Genomic DNA, 25,527 nt, shown 5'->3' on the forward strand with positions numbered 1-25,527 from the left:
TTGACTGCACAAGACCTTCACAAATAAATTCAGTCAACATTCTAGCATGGAGTAGAAAGAGTTTCATAAGCTCCAAACCTTGCCAAGGAGCTCCAGGCAGTTGTTGGCTTTAACGAAAATAATAGTCAGCCATTAAGGAGGTGGCTCATGGAAGGTAGGCTATGTGCCAGTCAATTGCTCCATACGTTCATTGACAGTAGAATTTGGAGCTAATGGCTTATTAAAAATATTCTGACATAACCAACATGATAAACCTCAAAGACACACTATATAAAATAAGCCAGCCCTATTCTAGTGCTCCACCGAGACAGGATTGCCACAACCTCAAATTTATAGAAGCAGGAAGCAGAATGTTCAGAGTGGAGGAAGGAGACAGAGCGATGCCTTGACAGGAAAGGGGTTTGGCTGAGGAACATGAAATAGTTCTGTAGATAGGTAACAGTGACATTTCCTTAATAATGCAAATGCACTTAAGGCCTAGCGTTGCCTTATGCTTACCTGTATTAAAACAGGAGACTGCATATTATGTTCTATGCACATGTCATCATAATTTTAAAACAATAACATGTTTTTAATCACATAATACAGAAAATATAAGAAGGACTGCTCAAAGAGGATGAAGTCAAAAGACTGGACCGAAATGGTCAGTTCTGAGAGTCTATGTAAATGCACACTGACCCCACCCGTGTGATCTCTGCACGGCCAATGAGTATCAGTCAGGAAGAGGAAGCTTATTTGATTTAAGAACGTTCAGCAGTACTCTCCAAATATAAGTTAGACTTTTAAAATTTAAGCCGTAAGTTCATTTGTCAGGAAATATTGAAATATCTCACAAGAGACAGTTACAGAAGCAGAATTGATAAAGGTGAGACTACATTAGTTATTGCTCCTAAAAGCAACTGAACAGGCTGGTCCAACATTCAACAGAATTTCCGTTTTAGTATATGATGAGATGAAAAAACTGTGAGGAATTTATAAGGCTCCATATATACAATAACTTTAATCCTAAGGTGATGCCTTCGTCTCCTCAAGGGTCAAATGACTGATCACATTGGAAACAATATCAAATTATGGTGTAGTTTTTCATGTCTTTTGTGTGAATTGGGGATAAAAACTTAATAAAGTCAGGCTGGCCTTTAGTGTTAGGAAGGAAGATCACACTAATCATAAGGTCTGAGAACCACATGGACTTCATTTTGTAGCCTTTGGAAGTTATTTGATTTTTTGTTTTGAACTGCAGCTCTCTTCTGAAATGGTAATTGTATTTTTATCTACACCTTTTTTAGGATGTTACAAGGATAAAAATGAGCCAGCAAGTCTAAAAGTGTGATGTCACCCAGGGTAGAGGCTGTCACTTAGAGGAGAGGCTGTCACCCAGGGGAGAGGATGTCACCCAGGGTGAAGGGCTGTTAGCCAGGGTCAAGGGCTGTCACCCAGGGTCAAGGGTTGTTGCTTTTATCTAAAACTGCATCTTGTGTTCCTTTTATTTTCACTGCCTGTGGGGAGTGAGGCAAATGTCAGTAAGACTTGCCCCAAAGCTTCTGCCTTCACAAATGATACAGGACTTGAATGTATCCTCAGACTCTCGGGAATGTTTATCAATGGTGAGGAAGGACTCTGCTTTAGAGTTGCTGAGCCACATTCAGTCTCCAGGCAAACAGGCAAATGCCAAACACCACTGGCCTTCAGTGAAGGCCTTAGTCCCAGAACACACTGCATTCAGGAGAGAACATTTTTACAAATGTTACCTGAATGTGCATGTATTTACACTCATATGTGTGCTCATGAAGATAAAAAGGCAAGAATTGAAAATATAGGCGAAGACAATGACCATGGTGAAAAGAGGAGATCTACACTTAGACTTATATCCAATATCATTTAGTGATACAATAACCTGGAAGATGAGCATCTCCGCCACCTAATCACCAGCAGCAACAGCCTGCCTGTGTGCTCATGGTTCTCTCTTTGTTGCTCTTTTAAAGTCAAATGAAAAATGTGAACGTACCAAATAACTTCATTGTGAGGAGACAAAAGAATAAAAGGGCACTGATGACATCACTCTGTAGAACCTCCTCCTCAGCCCCAGCTTTTTAATCCTACTATTTATGCTTTAGAAATCTTGCAACATCTGCATTTGCATTTCATGGAAAACACTTCTCTTTCTGTCACTCACAGGCTGTCAGGATGGCATTGTGTCTGTGGTTTAAAAGAAGAAACTCCATTCAACTTAGTGGTTGATAAAGACATTTCATTCACATCCCTTAACTAACCATAATTATTCTAATTCACCACATGAAGACAAGGAAGAAAAAACATTCACCTTTTCAGCTTATTTTTTAATCATGGGACACAGGGAAGGGAAATGGCCCCACCTTTGAGATAAAAAGGGACTCATTAAGTGGAGAAATTGATCCTCTAAGATTGTGTGCTTTGGGTGTCCCCGGTCCACACTAAAACAGTGGATGGGGGTCTGAGATAGCAAATCACACTTAGATTCAAATCCTTGCTTTGCCCATAGGCAAAACACGTTTCTGTCTAAATCTGATGTTGCTTGTCTGTAAAATGGGTTTCTGTATCAAGATCTACAGAAAATTTTATCTAAGTTAAAATTACATAATTAAAAAAAATGTTAGCTGCTATTATGTTTCTCGTTCCTTTCCTCATAAACCACCCACTGTCCTTGCCAGGCAATGTCATTTAAGGCTCTTAAAGGGCAAGTAACATAAATCACTCTCCTAAAGTGTAAAGAAAGAGAAAGTGAATTGTCTGAACGTGTGCAGGGCAAACCAAAGTGCCGCTAAGGGAACATTTAAGCAACAGGAATCAGAACTCCGGAAATGAATACAGCCACCGGAAGAAGCAGTTGCAATGACTTCTTGACCAGGAGGCAGTGTATTTGAGATTGGGATTCCTGGAAGACAGAAGCAAAGATGACAGAAAGGGGAGGCGTGCTTCAGTCACACACTACTTCCTGTCAAGGAGGATAGTAAATTGTTTGACACTCCAGATATTGCTAGGGAGGGGTAGGAAATGCAGCTCCTCTCAGGAGAAGCCCACGTCTTACAGCACAGAAGGAAAGCACAGACTCAGAGCGGGCAGCACGCACACACACCAGCTACTGCCATGTCATAGCCTGAGAACCAACGGGGCAAAATGCAGCCAGGGCTCTACCTTGCCTCCTTTTATCTGTCTCTTTCCATGATAATTATGCTCTTAATGTATGTTTAGACTTAAACATAAAGGCCCCGCTCTTCTAAAGTGTTTATGTACCATTTTTACAAAAATTTGCTCCTTGTTACAAAGAAATTAGATTGTTGAAAGCCTTCTGATAGAATTTCCAGGAAAGTCGTTTTTGCTATGGTCAAGTTGTTTAGCATGGTTTGTGCTATAACAAAAAGCAAACATGTAGAGTATTTATTGAAAAAGTTATTTGAAGATGACTTAAACAAATAGTCTTGTAAAAATATTTTTTATTTTTTAATGTTCAGCAAGATGATAATTATGCTCAGAGATTAGTGTTAAATATGAAGTTTTGTTTTGATAAATTTTGAGGATGAGGTCTCAATGAGAAAGGATTAACAATAAAAGCCAATGATGTAAGAATAATGATAAATAATAACGGGGATATATGACCCATAATTCCATTAATATTTTCTTCCAGCTTACTAGCTGAACAAATCCCAACAATGAAACACACAGAGGCTGATTTATTTGGAGCCTGAACATATACTGAGTTCAGTGAAAATACATCTCCTAAAGCCCTGGTTCTTGCAATGATGCAGGGCTGAGACAACTCAGCTCCTCCTGTACCAGCCTGGTGACTCTAAGCATGTTACTAATTGGCAAAATACTGAGGCAAAATGACAATAATCTTAAAGGTGAAAGAGCGAGAAAGAGGCAGAGTGGGCGGGAGTTTATATATTGCAGTGAACAACCTGTAACAGACTTGGAAAAGGACGTGCACCCAAGGCCAGAACAGAAGAGGAAATCACAGCAGCAAATTGGGAATTAGTCTGACACGTAGAATCTCTTTCCCTGTGAGCCTGAAGGTTCTCATCTGTAAGTGGACACAATATCACAAACCTAACAGGCTGAGTGGGCCTGACAATCACCCATCACCAAATCATTATGGTTACCCTCTACCTATAAGCAGTTGGCATGCGCCAGTGTGTGTATCACTATATGCAGTTACTGTTCTTAATATATGGTAAACATAGTCAATTTTAATATGGTACTCAGAAGGGTTCTTTAGCTTCTTGGCAAAAAGAAATCAACATCCAGATTTTGAATTCAAATTAATCTTTACTGTAGGAAAATTCTTATCTTCATGAGCACCTCAAAAGACTCTTTAAAAATAGATATGTACCTATATAGAAGTGCATTCCTATCTGTAGCAGAGGATATAGGTACATACACATATATGTATACATATACGGTCATGTGGTCATAGAGTCATATATACCCACATATGTGTGTGTGTTTCTTTGATGATAATGTAAAAATGGGTAAAAATCAGTTGTTTACTTCTTTGCCAATATGTAGTAGTAACCAAGACAGAGAATCTCAGAAAAAAATCAGTGTAAAGTTAAAGAGGTGGTATCTGGGAGTATTTATGAACTCCAATCTACGAGCCAGGGATATGGCTCAGAAAAGTACTTTGAGCTGCAAAGTTAGAACACTCAAGAGAATCTGCCTAAAGCAGTGGTTCTCAACCTTCCTAATGCTGTGACCCTTTAATACAGTTCCTCGTGCTGTGGAGACCCCCATCCATAAAATTATTTTTGTTGGTGCTTTATAACTATAATTGTGCTACTGTCATGAATCACAATGAAAGTATCTGTGTCTTCTGATGGCCTTAGGTGACCCCTGTGAAAGGGTTGTGACCCGCAGGTTGAGAACACTGACTTAGAGGGATTTTACAACACTAAAGAGAGACATCACCGGTGTATTTAGCACAATGCCCTACACGGGATGTATACTCACTAAAGACGAGGACTGTGAGGGTGGGCTCATGGGCTTTATGTCCAGTCGACAGTAAATGGCTTTTGCTTTCTCTAACTGTACATAGCCAACACTATCAAAGGAATTGCAGGGATTTACTGATTCTGATGCATGCGCATGTACCAAAACCTATGCGGCAGGCCAATTGCTGTGACTGGCCTCAAACTTTCACATCTAAGTCTCACTGAAACTTCCTTGTCTGGAAAGACCCCTGGGACCCTTTGGTGCATAAACACAAAAAGTGCTTGTTTGTTTATTATTGTGCACAATCCTAAACCCACCTCTCAAACAGCACATTCACTCATCAAGTATACACTGACCCAGATGTCTTTCTCTCTTTTGATGTAGCCCTTAAGAATACTGGGAAAGTAATTCTCCATCACCTTCCTAAGGCAAGCCAACACAGAAATCTCTCCCCCTGCCTCAGTGTCCATTGAAGCTTCTTCCAAGGACCGCATGGAAATGCTCTTCCAAAGTTCTCTAACTCTAAAATGCTACTGAAGAAACATCACTTTACTATGCTTGTGGGGGAGGGGGTGGGGAGGAAATCACTGCACTTGTGTGTACAAGGGGGAGACAATGTGCTTGCATGTGTGTGCTGGTAGAAGTCACGGTGACTGTCTGTGTGAAAGGGGAAGTCACTGCACTTGTGTGTGTGCAGGGTGAAGGCACTACACGTCAGTGTGCACCGAGAGACATCAATATTAATCAGAGTGCCCTTTGTGCAGCTGACAGACAGAGATGTGCTCAGAAGCAACAGCTTCTCACCAACCCTCTGGGCTTTAAATCTGTACCAAGTAAACTGCAATTTGTACAGCACACCCCTGAAGTGATGTGCATGGAAGTTAAGGCAGGCACAGAAGGATGGAGCAACATTTTACCATCTGCCTGAGACACTGATAACACCTCCACCTTACAAATGTCTAATCGACCGTGTGACGGAAGCATAAAGACGCTGCCGCAATCTGACAAAGATGATCTCTCAGGATGCCAAGGTCAGTGCTCCTAAGGACCAATTTCAATTTTGCACAGAGGAACTTCCTAGTGACAGTATGACAGATGACCTGGAAGGGAGGTGGGCAAGACTGAATTCAGCATACTATAGTTGTTTAAAGCAATGCCAAGCTGGGGCCACACAGAGACTAAAGAGGCAGGGAACAAGTTGACGTGCTGCTCTGACATGCGCAGTGAGTGGACGGCCAGCTATCCAGTGTGGAGAGAACCTGCCTTCTAGGCTGCTTCCAGCTCTGGGGCATTCATCAGGGCTCATTCTTGAAAGTGGTGGTGGGTGACACTGTGCTTTCAAGGCTTGGGTTTTGCTGGGTGTCATTTTTCCTGAAAATGACAGAGATATTTTCAGCAGTGAAGGCTGCTCTTTCAAGTTCCAATCTCCCACAGGGCAGCTCACAACTGTCTGTAACTCCAGCACCAGAGGTTCTCACATCCACACAGATAGATATACATGCAGGCAAAATACCAATGTACATAAAAATAAATAAATTATATGTTTTTGAATTTGTTCTTTGAAACAGGGTTTCTCCCTCCCTTGCTCTAAATCACGAAAGACAAACAAAACCTCTTCCACTTACAAATACAGCACATAGTATGTAAATAGAATTTTATATTCACATTATATTGTCAGTTTCCATTTTTGATAAGCATTAATAGTCTCCTATTCATGGTGGCAGTCTATAAATTGTTTTCACAAATTAATATATGTAGATGAGTATGAACTGTTGTACGAAAGCATCAGTGTACAGCAGGAAAGGTGGCGTGTGGTGTTGGTGTGCAGTGAACTTAGCACCAGCTCGCCTTGATGCAGCTCTTCCCATGAAACCCTCCATCAGGAGTGAAAGGCCTGTGCCTCTCCACTACCCTGACAAACACTGGGAATCTTCACAGCACACTGGCCAGTGTAGTTTGGAAAAGGCTGTTTGTGTGGTAAAGGTCTGTTTGTCTCTCACTGAAGACTAAGCAGTTAAAAAAGGAGGTGGGGGTGCAAAACAAGGAGCCAAGCAAAGCCCTTGCCGAACCTTGACCTTTGGGTTTTAACAGTGGGGACAGGCAAGTGGTTCCCACTGCTCAGAGGTGCTCTGCGCCTGCCCCTCCCTCTGGCCTTGAGTCATTCAAGAAAATGAGCCGATTTCATGGATCAAAGGCCAGGTCTCCTACAGAGTGAACTCTTCATGTTCTTCTAATTCTTGTCCTCCGACTATTAACTTGTTTTACATGCCTGGACACTTGTATGTGAAGCCAGTTGTCTCGGCCACAGAGCACATATTCAAAGCTCAGGTGTCCACGAATGCCCAACCACAGATATTATTTTTATTAGTTTGTTGTGGTATGCATATACGATTTGAAAAGGTTTCCAGCACAAGCTAAATAATCCTTCATCTCATAGTTTTTCTCTTGTTATTGGGAGAACAATGTTAGAGCCATTGTCCTGGCAATTTCCAGCAGCTCAGCACTAACTTTTCTGCCACTCTGTCATGCTAAAGGGTTCTTGAATCCATATCCCCTTCCACCTAATATATCCCCTGATGAGATACACACAACTTCTTCCTCACTCCTTCCAAAGCGCCTAACAACCACTGTTCTACTCTCTGCTTCTTGTAATTTTCCCTTTTTCTTTTTCATAAATTCAATTTTTAATTAAAGGGAAACTCTAAGTACCTATTACATACCAAATAATATGAAATATGCAAATACTGTCAAATAGACAACCTGAGGTGATGAACACGAGCATTACCTCAGATAATTACTTTTGGGCCATGATGTTACTATACATCTGAAGAGACACTTTCTTCCTGGAGTGGGCATCCATCACCTAGATCACAGTCCCAGATGAAGGACAAAAAGAAAGGAGAAGACAAATGAAGCAAGCTTAATGAAAGTCGAGGCATGGTGAGGCCAAAGCACCAGACAGCGGTGAGGGGAGAACTGGAAAAGAGACAGTTACCTACAGTTCTGTCCACTGAGCCTTTTATCAGGGTGGACACGAAAACTGAGTTCTGTCAAGAATGGTGTGAGGTGTTTCACCTCCAGGGACTGGAAGAAGAAGGAATCTGTGCCTTCCATGTCTGACTGTCTGATCTTTGTTCCATGTAGCCCCAAACTCAGGACAGGTGTTGACTAAGCATGTGACTTCTGATTTCTCTTATTAGTGTCAGGAATGTACAGCTGACTGTGTTTACCAGCGTCAGTTACCCTTCACATTTGTGGTCCGTGTGGGGCTCCAAAGGACCATGTTAACCAAGCAAGTGATAAGTAACAAGGAGGTTGAAGATTGCTAGCTGAAGTGTGTCTCAAAGTTTTAAGGAGCTGTGAGAGGCTGCCCTCGCCTTCAGTTCCCCAACTTTTCACTTCCCTAACAACACATATTTCAAATCTGTAGTTGTGCCAACTTTAAATATCCAATGCATTGTAACTAACTGTAGTTCGCATGTGACATACAATTCGATTAATGCCTCTCATCAGATATCATGTGCTTGGATGAGTATTTTTTCAGCCGTCACCTTATTGGATCTCTTACCTATGGTAACCTTTATTCTACTATCTGCTTCTCTGAGTTTGACTTCTTCAGATTCCAAATATAAGTGAGATCATCCAGTGCTTGCTTATATTGCCTTCTATGTTAGTTCACAATTACTGATCCAATAATAAAGTTCTCTTCCTCTTTAATGATAAATAATAAACTAATGCTCCACCACATGTGCATATACACATATTAATGAGACATAGATTTAATATTTCTTTGTGACTTCTCTCAGTAGACACATCAGTAGCTAGGCTTCAGTGAAAAACAGTAAAGTGAACTTGGGCATGTAACAGAATGATCTCAAATCATTTGAGTGTATACATATAGTTCTACTATAATTCTGCCTTTTTGCCTTTTGAGAAACCTCCACATTGCATTCCATAAAAGTCATAATGATTTGTATGCGCCACAGCATTCGAGGGCTACGTGTTCTCCACATCCCAGATGCACTTGTTAGCTTTTAGAAATAAACAATTCGAAAGGTGTGAGATGTTTGATTTCGAGGCTGTTGTTGGCACATGAAGAAGCGTGGTTCATCATGACATTTTTCTATGCACAAATCATTAGACAACACTCATCCCCATGCCCACTGCCTCCCTTTTCTTGCTCTTGCTAGACTCCCTCATTCCATGCAAACAGTCCTGTCTTCTTACCATCTTGTTACCACCTCCCCCTCTAGAACATCCTTCCTCTCATAGTCCCCTTTCAGCTTTTATACCTCTAAGTGTGTGTGAGTATGCACATACATATACACATACATGAAATGACATCGACATTGCACACACATCTCTGTCTCATTTATTTTGTTTAAGGTATGATTTTCTAAGTTAAACCACTTTTCTGCAGATGTCAGAGTTTCATCTTTCTTGGTTAAAAGTGCACTGTGCATATGTGATACATCTTCATTATCCACTCCTATGCTAACATATGTTTCATCTGTCCCTATATTGTAGACAGTACAGAGCTAAGCACGACCATGTAAGGAACTCTGTGCTATACGGACTTCTGGAGGGGGGTCTGTCATGTTTTCAGCCTCACTGCTGGCTACACATCTCTCTAGCTTGTTTACATCATCCTATTTAATCTTCGTCAATGTCTTAGAATTGACCCATTACATTTAAAGCTTCCATTATTTTAATATCATTTAAGAAATTATTCCCTCATATCTCCTGTGTTTCACTGGTGAATCTTATGATAGACTCCGTTTTCTGGCTAATTTAACAAATTTGAGTCTTCTCTCTCTCAGTTAGGTAAGCTAGAGTTTTCCATTCTGCTATATTTTCTAATAAACAAACAAATGAAACAGTAACAAAAACTCTTTCACTGATTGATTCTATTGTTCTTAGTCTCAGCTTCAATTATATATGTCTCAATTTTATATATCAATCTCAATTATATATAGTCTCAATCTTGTTAATGTCATTAATTTTTCCTACACACATATTTTGGGGCTCATCTTGTTCTGTGGTTTCTAAGATACGAAATGTATCTTTATCTCTTCTAACTACAGTTAAAAGTCCACGTGTCTATTTTATCAACTGGCATGATAGTTACATAAGCTTACTTACTGTCAGCATCCACTTGCTCAGCAAACTGATTTCCAACCTTTAAAATTAAGTGTATGTCTTTGCCAATGAAGTATGTTTTTCTTCAGACAACGGATAGTTGGATCTTGTGGTTTAATTCACCCAATGAATTTTCATCCTTTCATTGGTAAGCTGAAGTCTTTCACAAATATAGTTCTTTTTGAGAGAGGTTTTTCATTCCTACAATGGTCAAGTTTGGTTGGATTATTTGTGTTTTGTTTGGTTGGTTGTTTAAGCATTTTTAAAACAAGGTTTCATTGTGTATGTAGCCCTGACTATCCTAAAACTAGCTCTATAGACCAGGATGACCACAAACTCACAGAAGTCCAGCTGCTTATGACTTCTGAGTGCTGATATTAAAAGTATGTGCCTCCACAGTTGGCTTTTGTTTTGGTTTGTTTTGTGACAATCTCACCATCTGTTAGTGTGTCTGTAACTTACCAAACTCTTCTTGAGCTTCTGATGATTCTTCTGCCCCTATTTTTCACATGCTAGGACAGGAGTACACCATCACACTTAGCTGTATGTTTTTTTTTTTTATTTCTCCCAATTATTATTTAAGTGGTTGGTGGTTTACTGTATTTCATATGATTCAGTTCTTCCTACACTGTTGTTTATCAGTTTCTCTCATGAAATTTATTACCTCTGTGCACTTGTAGTTGAGAATGTTATTTTCCCTCCTGTGTAGCATTCCTTCATATATCTTCAGCAGTGCTGACTTCGCGGTCATGAACTGCCTTACTCTGTATTTATCTTGAACTGTTCTTATATTTCTCCATTACTTATAAAATATAACTTTGCTGGACATAGCAATCCTACTTGACAGTTATCTACCTTCAGGGCTTTAAATGGGATCATTCCATTCTGGTCTTCAGGGTTGCTGATAAGAAATCTTATATTTTCCTAATAGCCTGTTTGTATGTGAGTTAATAGTTTTCCCTTAGAGAGTCTAGTATTGGTTTTTTGCTTTGTGTTCTTGACATGTTAAGAATGTGTCATAAAAGGGTCTTCTCCAGACCTTTCTAAATGTCTAAATGTCCTATTTTTCTTTTGTATGATAATTTCAATAAGTGAATAATCCACATCTTTGTCTGAGATTGTTCTACTCACTGTTCTTGGGTTTGGACTATTGGTCAAAGCTGAGTTCTTGGATATTGTAATCATAACTTATTGTTATCCCTTTGCTTTTCTTTTTAATTATAGGTGTTTGGATACAGTATTTCATTAACCTTGTTATCATGACCTTCCATTCTATCTCTGATTGGTCAAGTCTATCTGTGATACCTTCCACACACTGTGCTTTTTACTTGATTCATTGAGTTTTTAATTTTTTTCAAAATTTCATTTACTTTCTCGTCATTTATATTTTAATTGCTGATTTTCTAAACTTTTTGCTAATTTTCCCCTTTATTTCTTCTCCAGGGTCTATATCAATTCCTTTCAGCCATCTGCCTCTATGAGCCCTCCATGAGATCATTAATCATTTTGACTGGTAAACTCTGAACTCTTTACCTGGCAACTTTTATCCTCGAACATGACGATCCACATTGGCAGTCTTCAGCCTGCGTCTGGCACTTCTGTACTGCAGACTATGCATCTGTGTGTTTCAATACCGTTGATAGACTTACTGGAAGATCATGCTATTGAATAAGTTACCGTGTGCACTCAATTCCTTGTATTACTCAGAGAAAATAAAACAAGCTCATGCAACAGCAACAACATTAAACCTTACAACTTCTAAAAACATTCTTTAAATTAATTCAGCCCCTAATTTACCACCAATGATTATAAAGCAGAAAACAGCCAACCTCTTGTGAACGAATCGTGGGATCGGCTGTTATGTGAGTAAGTGTAGAACAAGTACATGAGAAGACAGAAGGGAAACAGAGGAGAACCAAACGAACAAGAACACTTGAACGAGAAAAGAGCAAAGGATTGAAAAACCCAATAATAAAATTTGTAATCAGCATTAGACAAATGCATAAAGGGAGACTCAAAACCTAAAACATGTAAACGTATTTTTTAAAAAGAGGGTGAAAACATTTATAAACCTATAAGAGAAAGCCAAATTACTATTAAATGCGTAAAGGAGAGAAAAAATAGAGAAATTATCCAATAAAAATATTAAGCAAAATTAGAAAATATTTTTCTTTTGCTAGAGGTGTAGTAAAAAGAAAAAGGGGGAGTCGAAATGAAAAAGGGAAGAGGGAAAAGGCAAGAAGGAAGAAAAAACGAAGGAGAGGAGGAATGGGAGAGGAAGAGGGGCAAACCAGGAGAGAGGAAATGAGGGAAAGCAAAGGTAGAGGAAGAGAGGAGGGGATGAGAGAAGGTGGGAGGAGAGGAATGACAGGAAAATGAAAGAAGGATGAAGTATTGGATAACTTCTCTCAGAGGAAGAGCAAATACTGCCTACTGTGTGTGGATGCGAGAGTCACCTGACCTTACAAATGCTTTTCCTTCCTATGATTTGTTCATGTCTGCCAGAGGCGTTGCCTTGTGTTGCCCTTCTGTTCCTACACACTCTTCAGCTGTCCTGTCCTTCCCGCCATTCTCAAAGTTCCTCCCCTCTGTCTTTGGAGCAGCCTGCTTGTCCTTATCCCAACACTTTACCGTTGGAGTGTCACACAAAAGGACTTACTAGTCTATCTTCATCTGCTTCCTAAGTCTGATTTTAATTTGCATTTTGCAATGACTAAGGATGTTAAACTTCTTAAGAAATATATACCTGCAGGCCATTTGTACATCTTTTTTAAAAAAGAAATGTCTTTTATTATTTTTCTGCAGTTTTATTTACTAATGATGTTGTTTTTATTATCACAGGAGCTTTCTGCTTCTAGAAAGGGGCTTTCACTTCAAAATATCTTGGATTTTAGTCCTAGACTATAATTCATTAGTGATTATTCATTCAGTATTTATTTAGCTTATACTAGTGAGCATCAGAGAAACAGCAGTGAATAACGGAGCAAATTCTGCACCCTTTGGCTTACATTCTGGTGAAATGAAGGAGTACAGAAAATAAATTAATTTTAATTACAGAATGTTTGCCAGTAACAAATGCCACAAAAGCCAAAACCAAAAACAAAACTAGTTAATGACCAGGCAAAGGTACTAGTTTTTATGGTAAAGGACTCAGGTCCCAGATTACTTGAACTTAGTATCACACAATTTATCAAGACCTTTAGATATTACAATCTTATTTTTGGGTCCATGTTTCCTTGGTTCAATTTCAGAGGCAAGTGGGACAAATAAAAGTGAGAGAAAAAGTTTCTGATGCCTGTTTGCTCAAAACTAAAATCATTGCAAAGGAGAAAGATCTGACCAACTGTGTGCATAAAAATTGTGTATGTGGGGTGGAAGTGTGTGTGGATAGGTGTGAGATATTGGGGCTATGAGTGTGTTGTGTGTGTGTGTGTGTGTGTGTGTTTCTCTGTGTCTCTGTGTGTTTTAGTCAGTACTAGGCATTCAAATACAAAGCACATTATGATATACCTTTCCTAGAACCTAGAATAGCAGATATGATCAAGTTTTTCTTTTCTTACTAAACCTGAAACCAACTTTATGCAGATTTTCATAATGGTTTTCTAGCAAGCATGCCAGTGAGCAAAGTCAGTATAAGAAATGAAATCTCTTGTTACCTTAGAGTTCCTACTAAGGCTTTCACATAACTAGAAAAGTAGGACACTCATTCAAAATCATACTAAGGAGTAAATGACTCATCTCTCCCAAGTGCACATCTTATAAAGAAGCATGGCAAGTGTGTGAAAGAAACCCGGATGTGCAGGTGAGAGAGGACTGATTTTCGAATCCTGCCCACATTCAAATCTGAATAGATGTAATAAATCATTTCCACACAGCCTCTGATATGAAAAAATAAATTCCCTCCATGTTCCTTATTCTTCCACACAGACATGTGTCTGAGTGCACAAACCACACTGCTGACAGAAGGCCTTTGTGGTTTTCCAATGTTCAGAACAACACCTTGGAGTCCATCAGACCAGCCTCCAAAAAAAAAAAAAAAAAAAAAAAAAAAAATTAAGAGAATGCAACTACTTTTCATCAACTCGACCAGAACTTCCCAAATCAAACCACTACCAAATCTTGGTTGGAAGGACTTCAAGAATTTTAAAGAGCCTCATCTTCTGTTGGACCCCTGACTGGATGTCCTGCTCTGGAGCCCCTGAAAACCTAAGTCAGATCACACCCCCATTTGTTCAAAGGACTGCCAACACTTTCCCAACTCACCTACAGTAAAACCCTACAAGTTTCTTCACAGCCATTTCCAAGCGTGTGACAGGCCTCTTGCCTTCTTGTTTCTTCTTTACTTTCCTTAACCATTATTAGCAGAATATGTTGGGGACCAGAAAAAAGCACCCCAAAGGGTTATACTTTGGCATACTGAGTACTTTGAAGTGAAAGAAAATCAAGATCCACCTGACTTCCTGTCTAGGACCCCTTTCCGCCCTTTAGAACAGGGAAGGGCTTTCTCATTTTCCCTTATCTGACTGAAAGCAGTTCCTACCCTAAAGGCAATTTTCATTAACTCGCTCTCCAGAGAAAATTAGTTCATATCACAGAAAAAGAGAAGAAGAATCAATGCCCACCTCCCTCAGAGAGAATCTGACACAGCCCAGTCCGTATCCTTTTAAAGGATGATACCAGATACTTTATCAAGGCACTTAACCCTCCCATACCCTGTGGCCATCATCCTATAAATATCCCAACTTCCTATTTCATTCTGCAGCTTAGAACAATATATAAGTTTCACATTCTGACCTTTCTTCAAGCTTTATACTTTTAAGTGTTTTCTACCATGTAGGTGCATGTTTCAAATTGGTTTTTATTTTCTACTGCTGTCTATTGTCTAGTGAACCTTCTGAGTGGAGTGGGAGGGTCCTTTTGTCCCTACAATATATAAGCACCATCTGCTTCAGGGCATGATCTGTTCTGTTTATTCCTGTGCCTATAATAGTGCCCAGTCCAAAGCAGGCATGCCACCTGCTCTGATAAAACCTCAGCCACCACTGAAACCACACCACAGGAGGAAGGAAACCTTGCATCTCAAAAGGCAGCCACTCTGCTTGAATGGGTTGGGCTCCGCCTCCTGTAACAGCGGGATAGCAAGGTCTTAACCTAAAGATAGTGCTGGGAGACAGAAAGTAAAAGTCTTTGGCTCCAGGAAGAAAAGTGGCTGTTATCAAATGCTGAATGTGTTCCCTGGTAGGTTGTGCAGCTATAGATCTGTACACTTCTGCTCTCAATTCTTGCTGGGATGGGGAGCTGCAGAGAGTGCTGCTTCCCAACTTAAAGTTCTCCAGTGGCCTTTAGCTAAGTCCACATTTTATAGTCAAGCAGTGACAACATGAGGTTTTTTTTTTTTTTTTTAATGCAGTAACCATCCCACATTTCAACACCCTTAAGGGGAGATTACCTGAAGCATATCATTCATCCATTTAAACTCAGCTTGATCTGTGAAATGAATGACTATACCAGACTATCTCTGGTATTTGTCACAAACTCTGTATTCAGCAAGGCAAATCCTAGGGTCCAGTGGCAAGAATTTGGCGATTGACACTTGAGACTGGTATTCACCATCTACCACTAATGCTTTTCATGTTTAATGTGTTTATCACTCTTGATACTCACCTGCCAGTCCTTTCGGAATCTTAGGCTGCAACGGGAGGATCGCCTGAGTCCAGATTGTATAGACGGGGACTTGGCTCTGGGTCACTGGCATGAGCAGGACCTGAGGAACATCACAGGCACCAGCATGTATTTGTCGATTATATGAAGACCATGTTAAATGAAAGATGATTCAAACAATAAGACAAAGCAAAACCCAAGTCTTCCCACTGTCCCTACTGCCACAATTACTGTAAGGATGAAAGATGGCGATGATGAAGATTCTAAACATGTTCTAAAGCAAGACATATTGAAAGAGCATTTTTTAACTCCCAAAGTCTCCATGTTAACAACTACTGTCGAATATCTGCTTGACATTTGCCACTTCAACAATGGCTGTCTTATGTAGTACCAGCACAGAGCTAGAAACAAACTATTTATTGAAACCTTATGATGTTCTAGGGAGAAAAATAGAATCTTTCCCTTTATAGTCAAATTTGAGTCATATGGGCTGTCTCATCTTAGGAATAAGTTCTTGCCAGAAAAAGTCATAAACTGAGACCACAAACCCCACAGAGGAGCCAGCTGTCACTCATCATTTAGCTCCTGCCAGCATCTGCGTGGCACTTTTCAGACAATACAGACTCAAAGAAGTTGCGTCAGGATCACAGTGATCAGGTAGGACAATGAAGATTCCACTGCCTTTATAGACCACGGCCTTCACCATATGCAATACATAACCTGAGTATGCTCAGGAGTTCTGTTTACATTCAAAGATCTGTTTAACACTCCGTTTACCAATATTTCCTCAAGGTCTTTTTTCCCATAATTTATGTATCTATGCTAGAGAATAAGAAAAAAGTCAAGGAATGGGAAAAACATAGGAAGACACATTTTAATATTTTTCCCCACCTTGGCCCCTGCTTGTGTGACCTAACTCTGGTCCTCACCTGTAGGGCAGCTCTGGAGTCAGAAATGAGAAGACAGGTTCCATAAACACTGCTCTAGTCCTGTCTCCGTTAACCAGCAACTCGGGATATTTTCATTTTCTCTCCTTCTGGGGGCAAACATGTTAGCTTCAGTCATTACGGCCATCGACTGGCTTCATTTGGAAGCAGATCCTAATTAAGTGGGACCATCAAATGCTGCGAGATATGAAATCTCTTGCTGCTAAATTGCACATGAGCTGCAAGTGATGAGGACTTGTTTAGATATGCACAGTGCTTTGTATTTGGGGACTAACAGTCACCAAGACACGACACTTAGAGCAGTCATCATTAGGATGGTCCTATCTCAGCAGCCAGGGAAGGAAGATCCCTGAGCAGAGCTACCTGCCCAGACTAATGGTCAAGTGCTTGATGAGGCATTAATGAGACTGAATCAAAACCTACCAAATAAACAATCCCCAAAGGCACAGTCTCCAAGTTGCCTGTTTCACTTTATCTTGGCACCAAGTGTAAAACAAAATGGCCATGCTAAATACCTGCCTCTCTGGCCAGTTTTGTAAATAAGTATTTGTTTTATTCTTTGAAGGTGTCATTTATTTATACAATGTATTTTTATGATATCTATTAACGACAGCCTCCTTCTAAGTCCCCATAGCCATTTCAAGTTTAGGTCCTATTTTTGTGTTATTAATAACCTGAAATCCAACCAGTGATGTCCATATGCACAGTATGTGGCCATTTACTATGGCATAAACAACTTATAATTCAACATTTAAATCTGTTTATTGTGTTCATTGATTTATTTGAGAAGGAGATTTCCATTGCTTGAGTGTGGAGGTCAAAGGACAATTTGTAGAGCCCACATTGTATGATAAGTCTCTGGTTATCAGGCATAGCAGTACAGTACACGCCTTTACCCCTTGACCCGTACTGGCCTATATTTAAACAATTCTTTCAAATAACCATAATGCCTACAGTTTCTGAGTAAAATAAAAAAGGTCAAAGGGATTAAAGTATTACTATAAAATCCAAATACTGATGAGAGACAACCTTATTAATTTTTCTGCTTTCTACTAAGTATAGTTGCATCTACAGTTCTTTGAGAAATTAGACATGATAACAACAAAAGATACCATCACTAAGCAATTAGGATACACAAAGCACCATGCTGAGTGTTTTCATTCATTAACTAACAACCATGTAGCCTGAGCCTTGGTCACTTTCCTATCTATTATCCCACAACACCAACTCTTCTCTGTCCCTAAGATCATCATAAACTCGTTTATCTTTTGACAGCTGTATCTCAAGCCGTGAGGTTCAAGAGCTGTAAGAACCAGGTCCATATGTACTTTACTGAGCTGCTATTACCCCAGCTTTCACACTCCCAGGATTGCAGGAGCTGCTTTAAAGCCATTAAATAAACGAGTGAATCAATCATATAGAAGTGAAGCCATAACCCTAGCTATAGTGCAGATAATTAGCATGTGCCATGTGTGACCTCAGACTTCTGAGCCTGTGTCCCTAACCCACAAGACAAGCTCTCTAGACTGTGCAGTCTTCTGTATCAGAACAACCAGAGAACAAGCCAGAACAATGATTCTGTAGGGATGTGAGAAGACAAATAGGACTATTTTTTACTGCCGAAGTAAGGACCCATTGCAGAGTAAACGCTAGCGGCACAAAGAAAAATGCTAGTGGCTCACTGTATCAACTTTATTATTCTTGTGGTACCTGGATGTTTAGCACCCAAAAGATGCTGGTCAGGAGAAACACAGATTTCTCAACTCCTTAAAGCCTATCAACAAAGGTTTTCATATGTGGCCTATAGAGAATGAAAGAAAAAAAATAAATGGCCAAGTGTAAGTTCTGCTTGACACAAACTAAGATACTATTGATAACAACACTAGGAACAAACTTTGTCCTAGTGTGACCATTGGCAGTCACAATTCTATATTCTGGGCCTGATCAGACTCGAGCCTAATTATGTAATGTCAATCTCCTTCTTCACTCATAGAGATAATAAGTTATGTAAGTGCCTGGTGTAGAATTTGGCATTGACCCAGAAAAAAACCATCAATTAGTGATTCTATCTCCATCACCTTCTTCCTTACTATGATCCAGTCATCTGTGAATGATATGCCTGCTTTGGACATTGTTTTCCCTTCACATCAGTGCAATAGTAGGGACCAGTCACAATCAAAAGCAAAATCAATCTCTAACTGTCCAATGTCTGGGATCCACTTAAGAACTTCTGGGCTCCTCTGAAGGCTTGGGTCACTTCACCAGCTCTGCCCTATGTAGCACACACTTTGTCTACTAGAAACCAGATGCCTGTTCTCCACTGCCACTGCTGTTTTTGGTGGTTATCTCATGGTACTGGCATCTCCAAAACACTACTGTCAGTCTTGGGGTACTAATTGCAACTGAGGGTGCACCTTCACCAATGGTCTTCCATGGCTTCTCACAGTGCTGAGCCTCTGCTGTTCTCAATGACTCCTTCACTCCTTCAAAAACTAGCACCACCTGGGTGACTCTTACCCATTACCAAGTCCAGCTACAGCACAAGGTACAACCTTGGCTATCTCTGAAACACAGCCTCTCTGGGCTCTCAGGAAACAGTTCTCAGATTTCACCTCAATGATGCTGGTCTTTTCTTTCTTTCTTTCTTTCTTCCTTCCTTCCTTCCTTCCTTCCTTCCTTCCTTCCTTTCTTTCTTTCTTTTACAACTTTATTTAGAAAAGAGAGATACATATACAGATTTTTAAAAGTATTTTGGCATAAAACTACATGAACATATTTTTGTCAGTACCTGACTTTTTTAGAGGTTTGATAGTATGCATTGAAATCTTACTAGTTACCATAAGCATAAAGTACATGTCGAACAGAATGTAGCATGGAAGCAGTCAGAGTTTTCTTGGTATGATTTTTGAATACCAAAAATTGCCACAAGGCTATATTCTTAGCTCTTGAATTATTAATGATTTAAGGTCCAGGTGTACCACAATTTGAGAGGGTGCTATACACTTATTTTTTTTTCTAAGAAGAACTGAGACTTTCACTTTTGCCCCCCCCCCCTTTAGCTTCATATAACCTTTGAGTTGTGTCTGGGGTATTCAGAACTTTCTGAGACTAGTATCCAATTATCAGTGACTACATATTATGTCTGTTCTTTTGTGACTGGGTTACCTCACTCAGGATGATATTCTCTAGATGCATCTGTTTTCTTAGGAATTTCATAAAGTCATTGTTTCTAATAGCTGAGTAGTACTCCATTATGTAAATATACCACAATTTTTGTGTCCATTCATTTACTGAAGGACATCTGGGTTCTTTCCAGTTTCTGGGTATTATATATAGGGCTACTATGAACATGGTGGTTCATATGTCCTTATTGTATGTTGGAGCATCTCTGAGGTATATGCCCAGAAGTGGAATAACTGGGTGTTCAGGTAGGACTATGTCCAATTTTCTGAGGAACTGCCAGACTGATTTCCAGGTTGGTTGTACCAGCTGACAACCCCACCAACAGTGGAATAGTGTTCCTCTTTCTCCACATCCTCGCCAGCATCTGCTGTCATCTGAGTTCTTGATGCTGGTCTTTGCATAATCACCACTAATTTCATAGCTCCAGCTGACCAGCATCAATAGTCCCAGTAATACAAAGGTAGTATTTCTGGTATCTTGTTAATCACAGCTGATTCTTCAGCCCCGGCTAAGCAAAATTACAGAATCCTCACAATCAAAATAGCAACAGACCTGATAAGAGTCTTCAATCTTCCTTCTGAAATTTCACAAGCCAGGCAGGCCTATATCTTCTGCACTGTTCTTAACATTATCTTCCAAGCCCCTACACAACATCCCACAGAGTTCTTAATATCCCAATGGCTCTTCTAGCTCAATGTTCGAAAGTCCTTTCATAGTCTTCCCCAAAATATGGTCAGGTTGTCACAGAAATACCTGACTCCTGGTACCATTTTGTCTTAGTCAGGCTTTCTATTCCTGCACAAACATCATGACCAAGAAGTGAATTTGGGAGTAAATGGTTTATTCAGCTTACACTTCCACATTGCTGCTTATCACCAAAGAAAGTCAGGACTGAAAATCAAGCAGGTCAGGAAGTAGGTGCTGATGCAGAGGCCATGGAGGGATGTTACTTACTGGATTTCTTCCCCTAGCATGCTCAGCTTGCTTGCTTGTAGAACCCAGTTCAACCAGCCCAGGGATTGCACCACCCACTATGGGCTGGGTCCCCGCCCGGCCTTGATCACTCGGTGAAAAAAATGCCTTCAGCTGGATCTCATGGAGGCATTTCCTCAAATGAGTATCCTTTCACTGGGATAACTCCAGCGTGTGTCAAGTTGACACAAAACCGGCCAGTACAAAGGGCCTGGGGATTTTGATCTGCACTCATTCCGCAATGTTGATAATCCAAAGTCTAAAGATCTAAGCTTACAACTTGAGCTTACAAAATCTAGTCCAAAGAGTTTTTGCTCCAATTAATAGTTTAAGAACAGTTTTTCTGTTAAGAATAATTTACTCCAGGGTCCTTTCTGGCCCAGCAAGAGGGCAGGGTGACCATCATCAAAACTCAGGACCCACCTGCAGGTGGCTGAGCCCCAGAGAGACCTTGAAAGCGCTCTCCCACCTGAGCCCACAGTAAGCCCTAAGCCTATTACATACCCTTACCTGCTGTCCGGTGAGGGAACACCTGGTCATTTCCTGAGAAGATAGGGTGGTGAACTGTTGGATCAGGTTCTTTCTGGCCCAGGAAGAGGGCCAGGTGACTTCCATCAACACTCAGGACCTGCCCACAGATGACTGAGACTTTAGAACAGCTTTGCAAGTGCTCTTCCACCTGAGCCCTCAGGGAGCTTGCCACACACCCTTCAGGCTGTCCCAGGAGGGATAGACTGGAGCTCCTGGAGGACAGCTAGAGTGGTGCACTCTGTGGCCCAGAAAGAAGACCAGAAAACCACCATCAAGACTCAGGACATGCCTGAAGACAGCTGAGCCCCCAGAGAAGTATTGTAAGAGCTCTCCCACCAGAGGCTATGGAGACAGAATGGAGCCACTGCAATCAGAACTCACTACCTGCCCGAAAAGAGACAAACACCCAGAAGCAATTTCCTTCTTGAGCCTACAGGCCCTCAGATCCATAGGAGAGACAGGCTCTAGTCAGAGACAACAAGATCTTATAATCAAAGAAAACAAGATGGCAAGAGGAAAGCAAAGAAAACAAGACACTTATAATCAAAGAAAACAAGATGGCAAGAGGAAAGCAAAGAACCTAAGCAATGGAAACCGAGACAACCTGGCAACAAGAGAACCCAGAGCTCCCACCACAGCAAGCAGTGCATTGCCAAACACATCAGAAAAAAAAAAAAAAAAAAAAGACTTAGACTTGAAATCATACTTCACGATGATGATGGAGATCTATAAGAAGCACATAAATAACTCACTTAAACAATTACAGGAGAACCAGGAGAAATCACTCAAAGAACTACAACAAAATACAACCAAACAGATGAAGAAATTGAAAATGGAAAGAGAAACAATAAAGAAAACACAAAAAGAGAAAAACCTGGAGGTGGAAAATAGAAAACAGATGCAAGTATCATCATCAGACTACAAAAGATGGAAGAGAAGATCTCAGGGACTGAAGACAACATAGAAAACATAGACAAAACAATCAGAGAAGATGCAAATACCAAAAGCTCCTAATCCAAAATGTCCACGATGACCAGGACAAAAACGAGAAGACCAAACCTAAAGATAATAGGTGTAGAAGAGGGCAAAGACTCCAAACTAAAAGGCACAGTAAATATATTCAACAAAATCATAGATGAAAACTTCCCTGACTTTAAGAAAAAGATGACCATGACCATACAGGAAGCCTACTGAACTCCAAGTAGATTGGACCAGAAAAGAAAATCCACCTGACCCATAATAGTCAAAACACAGAATATCAGAAACAAAGAAAGAATATTAAAATCTGTAAGGGAAAATGACAAGTAACATATAAAGGCAGACGAATCAGAATTCCACCAGGTTTCTCAACAGAAACTATGAAAGCTAGAAGATCCTGAACAGACATCATACAGACCCTAAGAGAACACAAATGCCAGACCAGGTTACTATATCCAGCAAAACTCGCAATCACCATAGATGGAGACATCATGATATTCCAGAACAAAACCAAATTTACAAAATATCTGTCCACAAATCCAGCCCTACAAAGGATGATAGATGAAAAAATCCAACACAAGGAAGAAACCTATACCCTAGGAAAAACAAATCACTCAAGGAATCCAAAAGAAGAAAACCACACAAACACAAGACTACCTATAACAATAAAATTAACAGGAAACAACAACCACTATTTTATAATTTCTCTTAACATCAATGGACTCAATTCCACATAAAAAGGCATAGACTATCAAACTGGATACAGCATTTTGCTGTATACAGGAAACTATTTTCAGAGACAAAGACAGACACTACCTCACAGTAAAAGGCTAGGAAAAAAATTTCCAAGCAAATGGTTCCAGGAAACAGGCTTGAGTTCGAATATCAAATAAAATAAATTTTTAAACAAAAGTTATCAAAAAAGATATGAAAGGACACTTTACTCATCACAGGAAAAAATCTATCAAGATGAACTCTCAGTCTTGAACATCTATGTTCCAAATACAAGGGTACCCACATTCATAACAGAAATCCTACTGAAGGTCAAAACATATATTATACCAAACACAATAATAATAGGAGACTTCAACACCGCACTCTCATCAATGGACAGATCATTGAGGCAGAAACTGAACAGAGACACAGTGAAACTAGCAGAGGTTATGAACCAACTAGATTTAACAGACATCTACAGGACATTTCATTCAAAAACAAAAGAATATACTTTCTTCTTAGCACCTCATGATGATACCTTTTCCAAAACTGAGCATATAGTCTGTCACAAAGCAGGCCTCAACAGATACAAAAAGATGAAAATACTCCCATTCATCCTATCAGATCACCATGAATTAAGGCTTGTCTTTAATAACAAGAAAAGCAACAAAAATCTCACATACATATAGAAGCAAACAATGCTCTGCTCAAGGATAATACAAAGGAAGAAATAAAAAAAGTTAAGGATTTTTTTTAGAATTCAATGAAAATGAAAGCATGACACACTGAAACTAATGGGATAGAATGACAGCAGGAGTAAGAGGAAAACTCATAGTTCTGGGTGCCTCTAAACAGAAACTGGAGAAAGGATACCTAGCAGCTTGAGAGAACACCTGAAAGCTCTAGAACAAAAAGAAACAAATACACCCAAGAGGAGTAGACAGCAGGAAATAATCAAACTCAGAGCAGAAATCAACCAAATAGAGACAAAAAGAATTATACAAGGAATCAACAAAACCAAGAGCTATTTGGTTTATTTGTTTTGTTTTGTTTTGTTTTGTTTTTGAGAAAATCAACAAGATTGATAAACCCTTAGCCAGACTAGCTAGAGGGCAAAGAAGAAATTCAAGAAATCATCAGATCCTACTACAAAAGCCTATACTCAAGAAACTGGAAAATTTGGAGGAAATGGATCAATTTCTAGGCAAATACCAGATACCAAAGTTAAATGAGGATCAGATAAATCATCTAAATAATTCCATAACACCTAAAGAAATAGAAGCAGTCAGCAAAAGCTTACAGTGAAAAAAGGCCCAGGACCAGGCGAGGTTTAGTGGAGAATTCTATCAGATTTTTATAGAAGACCTAATACTGATACTCTTCAAACTACTCCACAAAATAGAAACAGAACAAACACTATCAAACTCATTCTATGAAGCAACAATTACTCATACCTAAACTATACAAATCACTACAAAGAAAGAGAACTTCAGACCAATTTCTCTCATTAACATCAATGCAAAAATATTCAATAAAATTCTTGCAAACGGAATCCAAGAACACAACAAAAAAATCATCTACCCTGACCATGTAGGTTTTATCCCAGGGATGCAGAGATGGTTCATCATATGGAAATCCATCAATGTAATCCACCATATAAACAAACTCAAAAAAAAAAATGTGATCCTCCAACTAGAATCTCAAAAAGCATTCAACAAAATTCAACACCCCTTCATGATAATACTCTTGGAAAGATCAGGAATTCAAGGCCCATACTTTAACATAGTAAAAGCAATATACAGCAAACCAGTAGCCAACATTAACTTGATGCAATCCCACTAAAATCAGGGACTAGACAAGGCTGCCCACTCTCCCCCTACCTATTCAATATAGTACTAGAAGTCCTGGCCAAAGCAATTAGACAACACATAGAAATCAAAGGGATTCACTTTGGAAAGGAAATTCAAAATATCACTGTTTACAGATGATATGATAGCATATTTCAGTGACCCCAAAAAATTCCACCAGAGAACTTTTACAACTAATAAACAACTTCAGCTAAGTGGCTAGATATAAAATTAACTCAAACAAATCAACTGCCTTCCTCTGCTCAATGGATAAACAGGCTGGGAATGAAATTAGGAAATCTACACCCTTCACAGTAGTCACAAAGACCATAAAATACCTTCAGGTGACCCTAACCAAGCAAGTGAAGGAACTGTATGACAAGAACTGCAAGACTCTGAGAAGGAAATTGGAGAAAATCTCAGAAGATGGAAAGATCTCCCATACACATGGTATGGAAGGAACAACACTGTAAAAATGGCCATCTTGCCAAAAAAAATCTACAGATTCAATGCAATCCACATCAAAATTTCAACTCAATTCTACATAGAGTTGGAAAGAGCAATTTACAAATTCATCTGGAATAACAAAA

At 39.6% G+C, this 25,527-nt stretch overlaps 1 protein-coding gene across 2 annotated transcripts in view; it reads right to left on the reverse strand.

The window, feature by feature from the left end:
• The window catches only part of FHIT (fragile histidine triad diadenosine triphosphatase), a 1,443,778-nt gene that overhangs the window by 1,281,885 nt on the left and 136,366 nt on the right, over nucleotides 1–25,527 (reverse strand). Inside the window, exon 3 of one of the 2 annotated variants that reach the window (XM_080926901.1) lies at nucleotides 15,769–15,868. The exons of the other annotated variant lie outside the window; for it this stretch is intronic. The gene's annotated coding sequence lies outside the window, so the exon portion shown is untranslated. The remainder of the gene's footprint in view (nucleotides 1–15,768; nucleotides 15,869–25,527) is intronic. 2 annotated transcript variants of the gene reach the window in all.

This window comes from Micromys minutus (genome assembly GCF_963924665.1).
Source record: "Micromys minutus genome assembly, chromosome: 12".
Lineage (NCBI taxonomy): Eukaryota > Metazoa > Chordata > Mammalia > Rodentia > Muridae > Micromys > Micromys minutus.